Below are 19235 nucleotides of genomic sequence, written 5' to 3' on the forward strand. Positions count from 1 at the left end.
TTACTGGATTCTCTGTAGCTACTGGGGTTATAGGTTCATTCAAGGATGATACAGATCACATTTTTGGATAATAGAGAAATCAAGGGACGTGAGGATCAGGCTGAAAAGTGGAGTTGAGGCCAAAGATCAGATCAGCCATAATCTTATTTAATGGTTGTGCCACTCATATTTTTTTTTTAATAGTATCATATATGTTATTAGTTGATAGCACTCAAGCTCAATGCATTTTTTTTGTTCACTGTCAACAATTTTGTGTTACTTGAGTAGGTCACGCCAAACTGCATTCTTAAAATAATGACATTATTTTAGAATTTAGACATACAGCACGGTAACAGGCCATTTTGGCCCACGAGTCTGTGCTGCCCAGTGACACCCAATTAACCTGCACCCCTGGTATGTTTCGAACGGTGGGAGGAAACCGGAGCCCCCGGAGAAAACCCATGGACACATGGGGAGAACGTACAAGCTCCTTACAGACAGTGCAGGACTTGAACCCCCGTCTCGATCGCTGGTATTGTAAGGGTGTTGCGCCAACTGTTATGCCAACCGAGCCGGTGAAGCTACTCCCACAATGTACTGGGTTAGAAGCTCCAATACATAGATCTGGCAACATTGATTGAACAACATAATTTGAAGTCAGGATGGTGTGTGACTAGGGTGAAAATTTGTGGCACTCCTGTTAAAGTGGTGTTAGCATATTGCTATAAATTGTACAAATAATACAATTACCCTACCTAAATGAATGAATCAAGGCACAAAGTCTCAACTGACAACTCAGTACAATTCTGAGGAAGTCCTAACCTTTCAGGTGCATTGCGTTTAGATGCACCAATAAACCAAGACCCAATCTGTTTTCTTCAGAGATATAAAGGAAAGAGATGCCCTGGCCAACCTTTGGCCATTTACTAGCAGCACCAAGGACAACTGCCCGCTGTTTGGGGAGTGAAAAATGCAAGTCTGCAGATGCTGTGATTGTTGTAAAAACACAGAAATCCTGGAGGAGCTCAGGAGGTCTCGCAGCATTCATAAGAGGTAAAGATATATAACAGATGTTTCGGGCCCGAGCTCTTCTTCATATACCTATAATCGAGAAGAAAATCAGTTTCTTTACCTTCTATGAATCCTGCGAGACCTGCTGAGTTCCTCCAGCGTTTCTGTGATTTTGCATTTTGTGGGAAATCGCTGTGTTCAAACTGACCTCCGTTTCCACCATTACAATGCGATGAAGCTTCGTTGAATTTTGGACGCCCTGAACACGTGCTATAGAAATGCAAGGATTTTCTTGCTTACAATTTCAAGGTGAAGGCTTGTTCCTATGCAGGGTCTCTCAGGGTCTCAGGATGTCCAAAAGTGCTTACAGATACAAAGTGATATGAAGCAACTGAACTCATCAGAAACATTTTATGAAAAAAATCGTTCAAATCATACAGCTCCGTTCAAGTATGTGGGTAATGCATACTGCTATCACACTCAGAATTTTAATATTATCAATATTGCACCTTTCCTTGGAGTATGCTGGAGGGCAAAAGATGGTGAAATCATCCCACAGTTTTATTTTACTTTCTATAATATGGACACCTTGTATTATTGTTACATCTAAAAATATTTTAAGCAGGTCATTCTTGCACATCAGCTCAAAATGGATTTAATCCAGAAACAAACAGGAATGGCCAGAAGCTTTTTTTCGAACAACTCCCCCCAACAACACCATCTCCCTTTAATGCATGGTGCACTCAAAAACGCACTCGTCGTGCAAGCAATCAATAATTTAAGTCTATATTGGTAGAACACAAGTGACAAACACCAGACACCTGGACCTTGGCTGGTTTTATGAATACACATGTTTTGTTAAATAGGCAGGAGACTGAAGCAAATGGGGGCTGTCCTAGTCTCTGTTCGAGGCAGCAGTCCTGAAGCCTGCAGCTGATAAGCTGGTAATAGTCCTCCTTTGAGAACCTAGGTTTCTGCGTGCTGATTGCTCATTTATCACACCTGGCAGCCCTGCTGAACTATAATTACTCTTGTGTTATCCTACCTGCTTGTCAACTCCAAGGAAAGCAGCAAAGCCGAGGCTCCTAAAGTAGAGGCAGATCCAACCCAAGACTCCACTCGCATGTATGCAGGTTTCTTTTGTATTGCAAATATTCAATGACAGAACACATTATATTGTGATTTATAAAGATAATAATTTGTAGTACTTGTTAAATAAAGGCATCCACCTCCACATACGTTGCGCTGCAGTTTCAGTTAATTTTGTTTTGGCCGTGTTTTTCTAACTATTTCCACCCATCACAAACAATGAGAACTTTTTTTTTTAACCTGGTTGCAAAAATGTGGGGCGCTTCAAGCTGCTGATCTTGAGGAATCATCTTACATGTGTGAGTTTGAGGTTTAAATGGTTTGCAGGGTGACTGACTTTCCAACTTGCCCATAATAAGCTACATTATATATTTGGCACTCACCTCTGATACCCCAGAACTGTTTATACAGTTAGGCTCCTGCACTTCAACCTATCCTATACTGGAGACAAACAAGAATTTTATAGTTGTCTTTTCTGTTGGGGTTAAAAGAAAGTCTGGCAAAAGTTTTTTTTTGTTAAATGAAGATTTATGTCAGGGTACCAGTCCTTTCTGTAGAAAATAACCTCATCCTAGTTCCTCCTCCCATAGAGGTATAGATTAAAGTCTGTAATTTAATGAGTATCAGAAAAGGTCTGAGATTACAACATTGAGCTTAACCAGAGGGCTTAAAATCCAAAACCAATCTCCTCCTTTACGTTTCTAACACAGAAGGCTGGATTTGATTTTTTTTTTTAGAAAGGAAAGTTAATAGGTACAGGCTGAATCCTGATAAATGCATAACTAGTTTGGCTGGAAATGTTATGCTTGGATCAGGATTATTCTTGGATCACTGCAGGCAAAAATAGGCAATTTGCAAACCTTTGTACCACAGCCCATTTAATCATTCATTCAGTAAATTCGATCTGTGTGAAGTTTTGATTTTTGTTTGGTACCAACAGGAAATCGTTTTTTTAGGAAAATGCAAAAAAACAAACAAACGGTGACAATGCAAAAGTGTTGCTTTTTCGTTTTAATTGAAATAATTCCCTGCTGATATCATAAATGGCCTGGGAGCAGGCTATTTGGCCGATCAAGTCTGTGGTGACTAAAACAATCCTATCGGTCCCCTTCCTTTGCTCTTTTCTAGTGGTTCTACATATTATTCTTTCTCAAGTGCTTGTCCAATTCATTTTTAAAGGCTCTGATTGATTTGGTTTTTGCTCTCCTGACAGGCAGCAAATTCCATTCCCTTACTCCTCTCTGTATTGGTAAGGTCCTCCTCTAATGGTTTGTTTTGACTAAAACTTTAAATGTGCATCCTCTGGACATTGAATACTTGGATTCTACCAGTTCCAAACCTTGTATACCTTAATCAGATATCGATCGTAGCCATCGTTGCTCTAAGGGCAACCTTGTTTTCACCAAGGAATTCTGCTGGGTATGAATAAATAAATGTAGTTTCTAAGCCTGGAAATCCTGCACATTGGAACTGAATAGGATCTGAATGAACAAGGAAATGAATTCTACACATGGAACTTTCAACATAATGGTCCTTTCCTCATTTTTATTCTAAAATGGAAGAGCTGGCAGAAGTGAAAACGTTTCTGCTTCAACAGATTAGACAAAAGATAATTACAATGAAAGATTATTGGGCTGAAACATTGGCTCTGCTTTTCTTTCCGCGGATACTGCTTGATTCACTGAGTATTTCCAACAATGTATGCAAGATACTTAGTGGTTCAATGCCATGTCTTTTCTTGTACCACATCACAGCCTCAGGATGAGAAAACCTCAGCTGGGTGCTACAATTTCTCGACAGATTCATGTACTTGTGGCATTGTGTTTTGACTGTCAAAACATAGCAGCTGAAATTGTTGTATGACGACTATAACGTGAAAATGCTTGGCACCAGGGTCAGTCCCAGCAGGATCAATGAGAAACAATTTCATTCCATGCAGGGCAATGCAGTGCCTAATGAATTCCACACCTCCTGTGCAGGACTGGAGTTGCACAAATAGTGCAAACATTTAAGTTGTAATCACCCACCATAGTTGAAGTTCTAAAAGCAGCATTTCTCAATGAGAGCCACTTACCGAATTGAAGAGCAAGAATGATTTGAGGCAGCTTTGCTTTTTGAGTGGTAGGTGAGAGATGGAAGTAGATAAAATGTATCTTCAACGGATATTAGGACATTCTGTTATCACAGTAAATGCCCGGTGGCCAGTGTGTGGCACGGTGCCCCAACCCAAATAAAAAAGGTGGTATAAATGGTAACATTAGGCCTTTCTATGATAAGTCCACGCGGTTTTTACCAGTGGACTTGGGTAAAGACATTTCCTTGACAAAAACTGGTACAAGCCTTCAACTTCTGCATTTGAGGCCCATGCAATTTATTCATCAAGCAACATCAAATGTGTTTCATGCCCATTTTTGTTACCCCTTCACTAAGTAGCCACCTTATGCATGTGTATCACACAGATATTTGAATTCCCATTGAACAATATATCAAAGATCGATGTTCTGTTTTGAATAGAGCACAAAAATGTTTTGGGCTGCAAGGTAAAATTCCAGTGAGGTTTACAGACAGCAGACAATGCAGTTCTTCACCACATGAGCAGGAAAAAGATTCAAGCCCAGACCCAAGAAATAAATAATACATGTGCAAGAAAGGTACAGTCTAAGGAATGAACCAGCCAATTCCCCCCATGGCCATTCTGTATGGTGTGAAAGAGATTGGGAATTTAGCAGAATGTGGCTATACCACATTATTATAAACAACAGATGTGAAGTGAGAACTTCATTCAAGGGTCAAAAAGGGTTACAAGCCCAAAGCTCTCAATTTAATAGGAATGCCTTGTATGGATACAGAAGACAAATTTACAACAGACCCTTGCAGTTACAAACTCCAGCTGTTTTCTATCCAGTTCCAAAATGGATGACTCACTTTTTGACATTCAAAAATAAATGTTATGAGCCAGATTTTGTGGTAGGAATACTGAAGAAGCTGAACGTGAAGGAATACATTGGACAGCATCTTCTGGAGTTTGCACCTGCACTGTTAAGTTTGTAGATCAGAAGTTTCATTCGAGCAGTATAATACGTGGGTTTCTTGAGGGTGCACCAGTTTCCTCCCACCATTCAAAATGTAGCAGGGTTGCAGGTCAATTGGGTGTAATTGGGCGGCATGGGCTCACGGGCTGAAAGAGCCCAGTGCTGTGCTGTAGGCCTAAATTTAAATTTTAAAAAATAATTTTCATGTATCCAATACACAATCACTTGTCTCATCACAACTCAGGAACAGTAGTGAGCTATGTAGCCTGTCACCCCATTTAATAAGGAGGTCTGCTCTCTCCTTCATCTTACATGATATTTATCTTTGCATGTCTTGAATATACTCTGTTTCACAAGGCTCAGCAGTGGACAATGTCAAAGACTGAACAAAGCAATTTCTTTTCATCTCACTCCTTCGTGACCTGTGCCTTATTTTAAGACTTACAACACTCAATTATATATTTTCCAGAATGGGAATATATCTACTTTGTGAACATTTTTATGTTTCAATTAGATTACCATTCAATTTTCTGAATTCTGAGGAAAATTAAACCGTACTATGTCATCTCTTCGCATTGCTGAATATTCCTCCTTGGAATCAGTCTGGTGAACCTCAAAGACATGCATATCTTTCTTTTAAGAATGATCCCAAAAATGTACGCAGGAGAAACAGCACAGGAACAGGCTTGCTGACCCACTTGGTCTGAGATGGTCATCAAGCACTCCTTTATACTGTAACCCATTCTTACAGCTTCCCATCAAGTTGATCCTTCCTCCCTTCAATTGCCATCTGATTCTAACACTCACCCACATACCAGGGGCATTGCACATTCCCCAATTATTCTCCAACCTCCACATTGTTCTGATGGGAGGGGGGGGGGAGGGGGAGAAGAGAAGGACCCAAAGGATACCCATCTGGTGTCAATGAGAATGTGCAAACTTTACAATGGAGGTCAGGGTTGCGGCCAGGCCATGACTAGCTGTGCCACTGTGGTGTGCGGACACTTGAAGTTATATGTCTTTATAACAAAGCTTTTGGAATGTATGAACAAAGACATTGTTAGTAGTGTTAAACAAGAACACTTACAGATGCCGGGATTGAGTGCTATACACAAACGTGCTGGAGGCACTCACCAGGCCACGCAGGAAGAAAAGGGCAGACAATGTTTCGAGCTGAGCCCTTCGTTAGGTATAAGAAAAAAAAATGTCTGATTGAAAATGTGGGAGAAGAGGGGAAGAGTACAGGCTAACAGGAAGGAGATATTAGGTGGATATAAGGGGAGGAAGGACCCAGACCCAAAATCCAGGTTAACCTTCACTTCCTATGTGTGCTACGTGACCTGCTGAGTTTCTCCAGCACATTTGTGTATTGGTTTGCTTGTAGTGTCTGAACTTCGAGCTTCTGTGATTCACATACCAGATCTCGGTAAAATTTCAAAGTCTTAAAAATAGTTAATTTTTCTCTATCAAATTGGATAATTTCACATTTCATCATGTCACAACCCAATTGATATCTGTGTATTTAATCTGTCTATATCCCTTTTTATGTCCTCTTCATGGCTTACACTCTCATTTCACAGTGTCAACAGCAAGCTTTGAGACATTGCATTGTTTCCTTACCTGAGCCATTGTTAAAGATTGTATGTAGCTGGGATCCTTCACCTCTAGCCCAACAAAAAACAATTTGTTTATCCCCATTCTCCAAATCCACTGTAAATGGCAGAACAAAATATCATAGCTCACGTATTCATAAGAGGAAGCAAAGTCTAAGTTATTGTCAAAACAACTCAACTAGCATTGAAATTTTTCTTTTAGAATTAAAGGCAGTTCATCTTCCAGATTCGTAATGCGAATCTTTTTTTTTAAAAAACATTTTGCGTATCTTGCTCTCTTAATCTATTTCTTTTCTTTTGCCTCTTCTATATGATTTCACATTAAAATAAATTTTCCAATTTATATTTTTTGGTCCAGATTCTGCGAGGCACATTAACAATTCTTCACAGTGATTGCGCAAAGTGACAAAATGTTATTTGCCTTGGTTTCCTCAGGCACCAGATATCCAGAGGGTGCCATGGTGAAACCAGGCTCCAATTACAAGAGAGAAATGGACAGTCAGATTTTCAGGCCAGGACCCTTTCTCAAGGCAGTGAAATGTTGCAGAACAAAGAAAGACCTAGATCTTAAACTGGTTAAATGGAAATCATGGTTAAATTAACTCTTCATCTGTTCGGAACTCTGTTCCGGGGAGTTGGAATTTTACGTTTCAAATCAAATCACACAGCCTGAAATACGAAAAAATTTTTTTTTGAGGTATTACCTATTGCAAATGGTTGTGGACAAATAAATAATTAACATAGCAACGATGATCTCCAACTTCATTAGGACAACAACAGCCAAAGGCCCACAGTGTCAATGGGAGGAAAATATTGTTGGGTCATATAGGTTCTCAGTCACCAAAGGATGCCAGGTAGTCTTTTACACTGTGAACCGACACCCACACAGTCTGGTTATTTCACATTTTCCAGTGGTTGGTAAACTCAGGGCAGCATAGTTAACATAGCAGTTAGCACAACTCTACGGCAGTGCCAATGACCCAGGTTCGAATATGGCACTGTCTGTAAGGAGTTCTACTCGCCCTTCAAAAAAGTACGGGTGCAACTGAGCAGCATGGGTTTCTGGGCTAGAAGGTTTGTTACCATGCAGTATGTCTAAAATTTAACGTAATTGGAGCTCAGTAACCTCAACTTATGACACTGGTTATAGTCCTTTGACCTGTTTTATTCAGGACACTCTTAAAAGGAAGGCTAACTTTCCAATTGTGGATTTAATGAAGAATCATATTCTCGAGGTATTTAAGTTGGTGGAAAAGTACCCTACTTAATTCTTTTAAATATATCAGAATAAAATAATTATTTATGCTTGCTATTATTTTCCTTTTCACGTTCCTTTATTACAGTCCTTCCATGGGCAGGGGATTCAAAGATAAAGCAAAATACAAGAACATCAACATTAACCTGTGAGTCACTATGTCTGAGATGCTTTTCGAAAGGAATATGCCGATTTACATAAATCGGTTTCTCTGATCTGTGATCAGGAAACTTAGGCCTCCTTCTCCTGCGGCACTCATGGAAACAAGCTAGTTACACAAGAAGGGAGCAAACGGCATAGTTGTGTCGTTGCATGACCAAAACGAACCTGCGTCAACTCCAACCTCAGGAGACAAAACTCTACCCAATCTACGAAAGCCACATGTCCTTTCCATGTCCTCCAATCCTACCTTTTCAATTCATGTGATAGTTCCACAGTTGTACATTTTTCATAAATTTGCTCTTTGTTATTATTTTGAGTACATAATCATTGTTTAATATGTTAAACTTCAGTTTTCAGATTACATTTTATAATTTCTTCCCTTTATCGTGCACTTTCCTTGTTCCCTCATCCTCCTACCCACCAATTGGAGAAGTTTACATCTGAGAGAGATTATAACAATAAAATGAGCCACTAACGTATCAAATAGTAGAACAGGGCCAAATGGCCGATTCTTGTTCCTATTTCATGCAAGATTGAAGGCAGGCAGCTTTATAACATGAGTGAAACATGATAGTCTGCAGACGCTGTGATTGCAGTAAACACACCGAAATGCTGGAGGAACTCAGCTGACCTTTTCAGCATCTACAGGAGATGAAGGTACATGGCCGACGTTTCAGGCCTGAGCCCTTCTTCAAGGAAAAACCATAAAAAGGCAGAAGCAGGATATGTCAGAAGGGTTTAGAATTCAAACAATGGAGGAGGAATCCAAACCAACAAAAAGTGTTAATTGGATGTGGTAAGCGATTAGGTAGAATTTATCAATGTCTGTGCGAAAGGAGACAGGGAATGGAGCGACGATGGGAGTAGCAGGTCTGCAAGTACATGAGACCATGCACAGACACATCAGCAAATGAATGGGATGGAGAACTGAAATGTGAGGCCACAGCGGCTATTGCAGCTGATAGAGGCAAGGTGCTCAAAAAGCGATCTCCCAGTCTGCGTCCAGTCTCTCCGACGTAGAGGAAACCACAGCGGGAGCATCGGATGCAGTAGATGACCCCTGCATATTCACAATTTCACTTATTCAATACTAGCTTAATAATGTGACACGGTTACAAGCCAACAATGACCGGTTCACTTATTAAATGATGAAGAGGAACATATAAATTTTGCTTGCTCTAAATCTTGATATAGCTAAGACTGGAACTTGCTGCATGGAGATCAACTCAATTCAGACCAGACAGGAAAACGTTGCACGTATGATATTTTGAAGTGCACGTACAAGAGTTATATCAGTGGTTTCTGATCTTGTTTCTAAACCATGAAAGCAGTCATTGGTCATCAGATAAACTGTCTCTTCTATTAAAATAAATATCCCAGCCCCAGTTGGGTATTATTCTAATCATTTAATTGTTCAGCAAGGTGTACTGTACAAACTGGGAAGGTCAAATTTAGTTTAGATCAATGTGACCTGAACTGAATTTGATCTCCCGTGTAAATGGGAGATCTGAGCAAAACGGCACAATCAATACCAAATTTGGGACTCTTTCATGCAGAGGAGCCAATTCTATAGAGAAAAGGTCTGAAACAATTAGAATTCATGCAATTAAGAATGAAAGCCAGGACTGGGAAGGGAGAGATTTTCATTATTTTGCTCTCAATTAAAACTGAAGTCCCAGAGATGAAAGGATATTTCAATTCACTGCAAATTTCATCTGTCCTAATCTATCCGATCAGCTCGAATGGAAATTTCCAACCACACCCCCTCACCCCACAGAATATCTACTTTGCTTCTCCCTTTGGTAACGCAATAGACAATAGGAGCTGGAGTAGGCCCTTCGGCCCGTCGAGCCAGCACCACCATTTTACAGATCATGGCTGATCACTACTATCAGTACCCCTTTCCAGGCTTATCCCCATAACCCTCAACTCCTTTGCCCACTAGAGTCTTATCTAACTCTCTTTTGAACATAATCAGCGAATCTGCCTCTACCACCCTCTGTGGCAGAGCATTCCACAGATTCACACTTCTCTGGGTAAAAAAAACTCCATTGAATTGTTTGTTGAAGTTAATTGACTGTGTGAACTATCAGCCCACTTTCTCAACCCAATGATCATTGCTGATGGGTTGTTAAATGAGAAAGGGAAACAAGACGAATTGAAATCAGAACTGAAATAGTTTCACTCCATTCATGGCTTGGACTGTCAAGAAGCCCATTGATATTGAGGCAGCATTCTCATTTGCTTTTTCTCTAAAGGCCAGTAATATAAACTGCACATGCCTAGCAAAGTTATTCTTGTCATCAGAAGTACCCGCTGATGCATGGGTAATTTTTTTTCCAGTAGTCCTGGATTATATGAAACAGTACAACATGGGAACAGGCCCTTCAGCCCATGACATATGTATATATTCATGTGTCCATCTTGAAGCGTCTTAAAAAACCACAAACATATCTAATTCTGTTATAGGCCCCTAAATTCTCTTTGTAAAAAAAAAAATGCTTCCCATGTTTATTTTAAACTTCTCCCCAACCTGTTACCTTAACTACAAGTCCACATGTATATGTCATTTTTACCCATTGGAAAAGATTCTGGTTTCTACCCTGTCAATGCCTCTCATAATTTTAAACATTCATCAGGACTCCCCTCAGCCACTGACACTGCAGAGAAGACTATTCTAAATTGTTCCCCTCTCCCCACAGCCTGTAATCCAGGCAGTATCCTGGTATATCTCTTCTGTACCCTTTCCAACACCTCCACATCCTTCCTGTAATGGAGGACCTAGGATCGCACACAATACTCAAGTGAGGCCTAATCAAAGTTTTATTTAGCTGCAACACAACTTCCTTCTTATTATTCTCAGTGAACTGACCAATGAAGGCAAACAATTTACACACCTTCTTTCAGAATCAGAATTAAAATCAGTTGTGTATTGTGGCAGCATCATAGCGCAAATATTCATATTATAATCATCTTACGATGAATACTATCTGATGCATTAACATTAACTCCAAAGATTGATAGGCTTTTATTACCATAAACAGAAGGCACATCTCACGGTGTTGATCTGAGCTTGTTCTGGGAGGGGTTATGGTGTTGCTGCCTTCATTAGGGGAGTCAAGGGGGAGGAACCACATGTACAATCAGCAAGGGACAGGCCAGCCATACACATACAAATAGTATTAACAGTGGTTTCACCACATTAAAATAAAAAACAATCACCATAAAATTTTTTAAAAGTGCACAAAAAGTAAGGCAGTGTCTTTGGTTCATTGATTATTCAGGAAACTGATGCGAGCAGGGAAGAAGCTGTCCTCATGCAGTTGAGTGCTCGTCTTTAGGGTCCTGTACCTTTTTCCCCGATGGTAGCAGAGTGAAGAGAGTGTGGCCTAGGTGGTGGGGATCTTTGAGGACAGAGGTTGCTTTTTTAAGACACCGCCTCATGTAGATGTCCTCGATGGAGTGAAGTCTGGTACCTGCGATGTTGCAGGCCTAATTAACAAATCTCTGGAGTTTATTCTTGTCCTGAGGGTTGGCATCTCCATATCAGGCAGTGATACAACCAGCCAGAATGCTCTCCACGGTACACCTGTAGAAGTTTGTGATGGCCTTCAGTGACAAACTGAACCTCCTCAGACACCTCACAAAGTATAACCCCTGGTGAGCCTTCTTTACCACCCTATCGACATGTGGCTAGGGAGCTGTGGTCATGGACTCCACTATACCTTTCCACATCTATGCTGTCAAGAGTCCTGCCATTAAGTCTATACATTTCCTTTACATTTGACCCCCCCAAAATGCAACAACTTACATTTGTCTGGATTAAACTCCATCTGCCATTTCTCTGCCCACTTCTGTAACTGCTCTATATCCTGTGATCTGACAGCTTTCTTCCCTGTTCACAACTCCAATGGACTTCATGCCATCTGAAAACTTACTAACATACATACTTACATTTTAATATAAACTACAAATAACAGTGGCCTCAACACCAATCCCTGCAGAATTGTCATGGCCCGAATAACATCCTTTCACCACTACTTCTATCGGGCAGCCAAATTCAAATCCAAATTATCAGTTCAGCATAGATCTCAAGCATCTTTCCTTTTGGATCAGCATCCCATGAGCAGCCTAGTCTAATGGCTTACTGAAGTCCACGTTGACAACTTGCACTGCCCTACCCTCATCTTCCATCTTCTTCACCTCCTCAAAAAACTCAATCACATTGATATGACATGACCTGCCCCTGCACAAAGCCATGCTGACCATCACTAATCTGATCATGCTTTTCCAAATGCATTCCCAAGTCCCCTCTCTGATTCTTCCCCACCATATTTAATTTACAAAGCTATCGATTTACATACTCTTTTCAAAGGGATCTTAGTGTCTTGGTGCATGACTTATAAAAGGTTAGCATGACGGTGCAGCAAGAAATTGGGAAAGTCAACTCAATCTTCTTGCTCATTTCTGAACAAAAAATGTTCACTAAATAAGTGGAATGGTGAGATGTGGTGATTTTCACGAGAGGAGTTTGGACTGGCAAGGCTTCTGTCTGCTGGAGCTGTAGCTCTCAATCTTTTATCACCCAATAACCAAGTTAAATATTCTTTTGCTTACCAAGGACTGTGTATATTACACCTTTACATCATCAGTTGGGAGGAAGCTGGTGAGCTCGTGCCCCACCGAAGACCACCCATGAGACTTTTGTTTTGATGGGAAATCATTTTGAAATATGTCTTTATTTTTTGTATCAAATTTGCATTCTTACTTTATACATTATTTGTTTATTATATCAGTAATATTCCTCATGGACCATCAATAATAAACCCACGGATTCCCAGTGGTCCACTGACTACAGGTCGAGAAATATTGTGCTGGAGATTTGAAGAGTGAGAGCAATATGATTGAAAGACATCAGATCTTAAGTTGACAGAGTAGATTTGAATGGACTATTTTCTCCCAGTCGAAAACATAAAATGAAAGGGTCACTGTTTAAAAATAAGAGATCACCATTCAAACAGAGATGAGGAGAATTTTTTATTTCCTTTCATTGCTGTGATTCTTGAAAGGGTGGTGGAAGAAGTCTTTGTGTGTTCCTTATGGTCAGAGGATAATTGATAAAGAAAGGGAGAGAAAGGTCACTTGACTATGTGGGAATGCAGAGATGAGGTTACAATCAGATCAGCTACAATCTTATTAAATGGTAGAAAAAACTTAAAGGGCTATGTGACCTACAAAGGATTTGTCCATATTTTTGTTCATGTAACCATCCAGCCAATATCAAACCATCTCAGTGAGTCAGCTTGCCTATCAATATATAGAACCATAGCACTTTACAGCACAGAAAAATTGCCCTTTAGCCCTCCTAGTCTGTGCTGAACTATTATTCTGCCTAGTTCTACTGGCCTGTACCCAATTAATATGCCTCCATACACCTCCCATCCATGTACCTGTCAACATTTTTCATAAAAATTAAAATTGAGCCCGCATTCACCACTTCAGCTGCCAGCTGGTTCCATACTCCCAAACTCTGTGTCAAGAAGTTCCCCTAATCGTTTCCCCTTTCACCCTCAACCCACGTCTTCTGGTTTCACCTAACCCCAGTAAGAAAAGCCTATTTACATTTATTCTATCCATACCCAACATAATTTTGTATACCTCTATCAAATCTCTCTCCCCCCCCTCCCCATTCTTTGTTCGAGGGAATAAAGTCTTCACCTTTCCCTTAATTCAAGTATTGACAACATCCTTGTAAATCTTCTCTGCACTCTTTCAATTTATATTGGTATATTTCCTGTGTATATCCCAGGCAATCAGGCCCTCTACTGATCTATATCCTGATGAGCAATCCTCAGTTCGCTACCCATCATCAACAATACCAATCCAACCAATTTACAGCCAATGAAGCAGCAATCAGCTGGCATCCCAGCAAATGACCCCCACAATCAGGAAAGTGGTGTGCTCACCTTCAACACTGGCAGCTGAGGAGTGGGAATGGTTGGTAGAACCAGGTTGAAGGCTGTAGGAGCAGGGAAGAAATAAACAAAACAAAATACAAAGCCACGATTTGCATGTAAAGCAAAAATCCCAGATACAACCATAAATGTTTATAATGTTTAGGCTGTAAACATTATAGTTGTTTCACTTGCTTCACTTACCCATTCTCACATCTCTTCTGTTCATGTCAGATCTCCTGCAACTGATACCTAGGGACAAATTAGGCTATGTCGGCAACCCAACCGACACGCTGTGCTTCTTATGACAAAGCTACAGCCGAGAGTTCTAGAATAATGGTGATGCGATCAGTCTGATATTTTTAGAGGTTAATATTTACAGATAAGGATTATTACCCCAGAAACCCACTTTCAAAGAACTATCAGAAATTAGCTGAGCAAATTACTTGGTCAGTTATTAGGAAAGGGGTCCAACTTTGGTAGTGATTTGATCATTACAATTGTCAATGAATTTTTGATTTGCCATAGACACAGCCATGACGATGGCAGTCGCTCTATTTAGATTGGGACACTATCTGTTAGCAGTGAACTCCCTGTCTTAAAAGAAACACACACAAGCTTGTAACACTGGGAAGTGTATTTGCGCTTTTTTAAAGTTTATAGTGGCTCTCTGCAGCGATTTCCAGTGGAATCCATTTTAATCTTTAAAGGTATTTGATTGTCAAATGGTGCAGTGTTATTCAGAAAAGATAAAAATCCAAGATCAATCCAATTTATTTGAAGCTCCTGAAAAACAAAAAACTAAATATATAATTGAAAAATTGACTTGGAGGAGTTAGCCAGTTGCAATTCAAGTGATCTTTACTTGAATACCAAGGGATCTTTAGCAACCTTGCTGCTATGAGTGTATTACATTAAAACCACTCCTTCAAGCCAGGCAGCATGGACCTCTCTCTGTCAGGCATCTGTGACTGGTGGGCCTGAAATCAAACTCTTCACATAAAACAAACAAAAACGTTGAAGCAAATCATAATTCTTTACGACACTTGTCTTAAGGGCACACTACATCCTGAAACTCAATATTTCCTTTTCTGTTAAATAATTAATTCTCTAATGCATCAGTATTTTTTTTTTTAAAAATGAGCTATAATGCAACAGGCTTGTGTTTTTTTTAAAAAATAAAGGCAGCTTGCATGAAGGGCTTGTCCTTGTCATGTTGAACTCAGCCATTAAGAGAGGAGGTTAGGAAAATCAGAAATTAACCTGAATATATCCGGCAACAGATTGACAATATTCAATCCACTGAGCATTAAGAAGGGCAAACTGGAAAAATGAATTGCTTCAATCACTTCAATGCTACTCAAGAATGAGGAATTCTTTAGTCGATAATGGAACTGAATAAATGGCGATTAGCTACGTGAAAGACCTTTAGTTAGACTGGAATTTTAAGATCAGCAAATTGCGAGATCTGTGTAAATGAAACTCTTCCACCTACCTTGTTTATTAGCAATTCTATTAAATTGTACATTTTCAGCTTCAAATAAATTCACCTGGAGGTTGGCATAGGGGAGGGGGAGGGGATGATTGTGGGAGAGGTGCAAATCCCTAAACATAAATGTGACAACATCAGATTCTGCAAAGTTGCTTAATTACTCATTAAGAGATTCCATCAACAGTATCCTTGCTCTGTGGTTTGGTAATAAGCACCATGCCACTTGCAGGTTCACATCTCCTCTCTGGTGGGGAATGCAGACTATTCCAAACCAGCATTGCTCTGTCGCATTCAGAAATTTATGCATAAATTTACTGCTATTAACAACACTGACAGCTACTGAAACTCATAGGAAACAACAGCTGGGATTTGCAGTCACAAAACTTAACCCTATCAGGTCTTTCACTACAGCTCAAATAGGATTCTTTGCAGAATGCAGCTATTTTACTTCAGTGCATAGAAAAAAAAGTGGGCTTTAGATTAAAAATGCAAGTTTTATAAGCAGGACCAAGTGAAATTTTGTACATCACCAATTGTCTTCTTTCATGTCCCAATTCCCTTTGCCCCATGTTTGGAGGCATTGCCTTCAGCTCTGTGGACCTGTCTCTTAAACTCTTCCTCCCTACAACATCTTTGCTTCTCTGTCTTAAAAAAATCATTCAGATTGACCTGAAACATTACGGTAATTCTGTAGATGTTGCCTAACCTGCTGAGTATTTCTCAACCTTTTTTGTTTTAATTTTAAATACCATTTCTTTGTCAAAGGAAAATTTAAAAAAATGTGGAATCCTGAGACAAAACAAAGCTGGAATCATTCAATCCATGAAAGGAGAGATAGAAATAATAATTCAGGTTGAAGAGTCTTCATCAGAGCTAAGAACAGGATTTAAAAAAAACTGGTTAGTTCTAAATTGCAGAGATAGTGGGAGGAGAGATGAATAGGACAAAGGGAATGTCTTTGATAGGGTGCGGCCAGAATTGAGATAGGGATTAAGTCATATGGTTAATAGGTTAATGAAAGCCATTGGAGATAGAGAGGGCATGAACAAAGGAACAAAGGCTGTGAAGTTAGGGTTATTAAAGATAGAAAACAAACAGAGGAACGCAAAAACTGCAGAGTGTGCAAATGTAGGAAATGCCAACAGGACACGTCACGTCAATGGAGAGAGCAAAACCCTGACCAACATTGAAAGTCGTTATCTCTCAGCAGAACTGGCTAGTTCAGACAGTGAACTGCCTCTTCCCATTTTCAACCTGAAATCTGAACTCTGTTTCTCTTTCCACAGTCGTGCTGAGTGCTTCATTATTTTATTGTCTGCATCTATTGTAAGTTTACAGTTAAAGAGACCAAATACATTTTCAACCACAATTTGAAAGGTTTTTCATCTCTCCCCCCCACCCCACCACCACAAAAGTTCCCAAAAGTCATTGGTCTTTTTCAAGCTTAAATAGTAAAACAGCTCAAAATGCATCACAGGAGTATTCAAATAATATCTGACACCAAGACATGCTGATCTCAACACTGAGATCAATTTAAGTTGTATGCAACTTTAAAAAAAATCACATATTTATTTCAAAATCTTTGCATCATTTCCACCAAAAGTGGACGGAATTAATTAATTATTTTTTAACGTTCCCTGTTGGAAACACTGAATTCCAGCTGCAATCTTAGCCAATAAGCTACAAATGACCTCGGATGGTGTGAATTTGACAGACAGAGGCATTAAAACCCAACACAGGCTCTTCCAATTTCAACATTTAACATTCAATCCAATTGGATTGTATTGACAATTATTCCAATTGGATAATGGTTGGAAGCAGGAATGCTGTCCGGAACTCTCAAAAAAATGAGTACCCCTTCAGATCAGATCATTTTTGACAAACTGGGCAGATCAGATCATTTTTGACAAACTGGGCAGATCAGATCATTTTTGACAAACTGGGGCATTATTCTGAAAGCATTACAATATTGTCTTTATGTGGGGGTCACCCTTGTCTCCAATCTCCTCCAAGAGTCAGAAATTTCTCCAGAATCCTGACCATTGATATCATTCTATATATTTCTTCCAACCTCAAGCAACTATACTCAAATTATGAAGCAAAATAGAAACAAAAAATAATAATTTTGCCTTTTTTCAGATTAAAAATTTGAATTACAATTCCATCGTGCCATTTTGATGTTCATTCGTATAACCCAACATCCACTTGCCTGTACCAGTTCCCAAAATTGAAAATTAATCAATCACATTCCTTTTCTCTTTTCTTGTAATCCTCCAATTTATCCTCTCTCTCATGCCAATCATCTCCCCTTTGGTTCCTCTGTCGCATAACTTAAAGTGGCCATCTATGGGATTTGGAATCCAGGGCACCCAGGAGAAAACAGAGGCATGCAAACACACAGAATCCTCTTTGATTCTTTTACCACACCCCTAAACAGGGGTAATTTAAATTTTCCAATTAACCTACCAAGGTATCTTGGGGATTAGGAATCCCAAGCACTCAGGAGAAAACTATGCCATGACAGGGAAAACATGAAGACACCACCCAGAGGTCATGATCAAAATCCAGCTAGCTGGAGCTGTTTGGAGCCACACTAACTTCTATGCCCCAATTATAGATGTTCTGTCATGTCCCTAGGGTGCCTAATATGCACTTATACTCATTGTCTAACCCAGTGGTTCTCAACCTTTTTCTTTCCACTCACACACCACTTTAAATAATCCCAATGCCACTGGTGCTCTGTGATTAGTAAGGGATTGCTTAAGGTGGGATGTGAGTGGGAAGGTTGAGAATCACTGCTCTAGACCCAATGGTTGCCGAAATATTTTGCTTGAGAAAAATTGTCAATGGCTCATCTCCTTTGGAGTTATGAAACTATGTACATAATGAGTCAATTAGGTACGATTAAAACTGGTTTTCAAACTTTTGCTTTCTACCCCCATATGACCTTAAGCAATCCCTTACTAATTACAGAGCACCTATGGCATAGGGAATATTTAAAGTGGTATGTGAGTGGAAAGAAAAAGGTTGAGAACCACTGCTCTAACCTTTCCAAGCCACCATTTAAAAATTTATACTACAGCACAGTTACAGGCCATTTCGGCCCACGAGTCTGCGCTGCCCAATTTACAACTCCTCCCCAGTAAATTTTTTAATGGTGGGAGGAAACCGGAGCCTCCGGGAAAAACCCAAGCAGACACAGGAGAACTCCTTATAGACAGCATGGAAATCGAACCCTGGTCCGGTCCTAATCGCTGGCACTGTAAAGATGTTGTGCTAACTGCTACACCAACCATGCCACCCATGCAAAATTAATAAAAATATTTGGGACATTTTAAGAAACTTACTAAAATGAACATTTTAATTGAATGGTCCTTATGGTGCTCTGTAAGACTGCAATAACCACTAATCAGTCTGCCAGTCCGGGAATGAATAGTGACTACACATTCATTTTAACAGTCTTGTTAAGAATAACCTCAGCTGTGTAAATTTTAAATGTCTACTGTAAAACATTTCTCAGAATAGAGCTATTAAAACTTCAACAATAATGTTTCTGTTAATTACTACCACAGTTAATGAAAACCAGAGAAATGATGAGAAATAAATGGTAATATTTCAGTGAGAGTAAATTTCCAAATACAGAACTAT

The 19235-nt window shown here is 39.7% G+C and overlaps 1 protein-coding gene and 1 long non-coding RNA gene across 11 annotated transcripts in view; one reads left to right on the forward strand and one right to left on the reverse strand.

Moving 5' to 3' along the window:
• LOC138745041 (uncharacterized) overlaps positions 1-8525 on the forward strand; it is a 69744-nt gene extending 61219 nt beyond the window's left edge. Inside the window, exon 3 of the long non-coding RNA XR_011345972.1 lies at positions 8068-8525. This is a non-coding gene — a long non-coding RNA (uncharacterized lncRNA). The remainder of the gene's footprint in view (positions 1-8067) is intronic.
• The window catches only part of wwox (WW domain containing oxidoreductase), an 877584-nt gene that overhangs the window by 224151 nt on the left and 634198 nt on the right, over positions 1-19235 (reverse strand). The window lies entirely within an intron of this gene.

Source organism: Narcine bancroftii, chromosome 10, assembly GCF_036971445.1.
Source record: "Narcine bancroftii isolate sNarBan1 chromosome 10, sNarBan1.hap1, whole genome shotgun sequence".
NCBI classification, from domain to species: Eukaryota; Metazoa; Chordata; class Chondrichthyes; order Torpediniformes; family Narcinidae; genus Narcine; species Narcine bancroftii.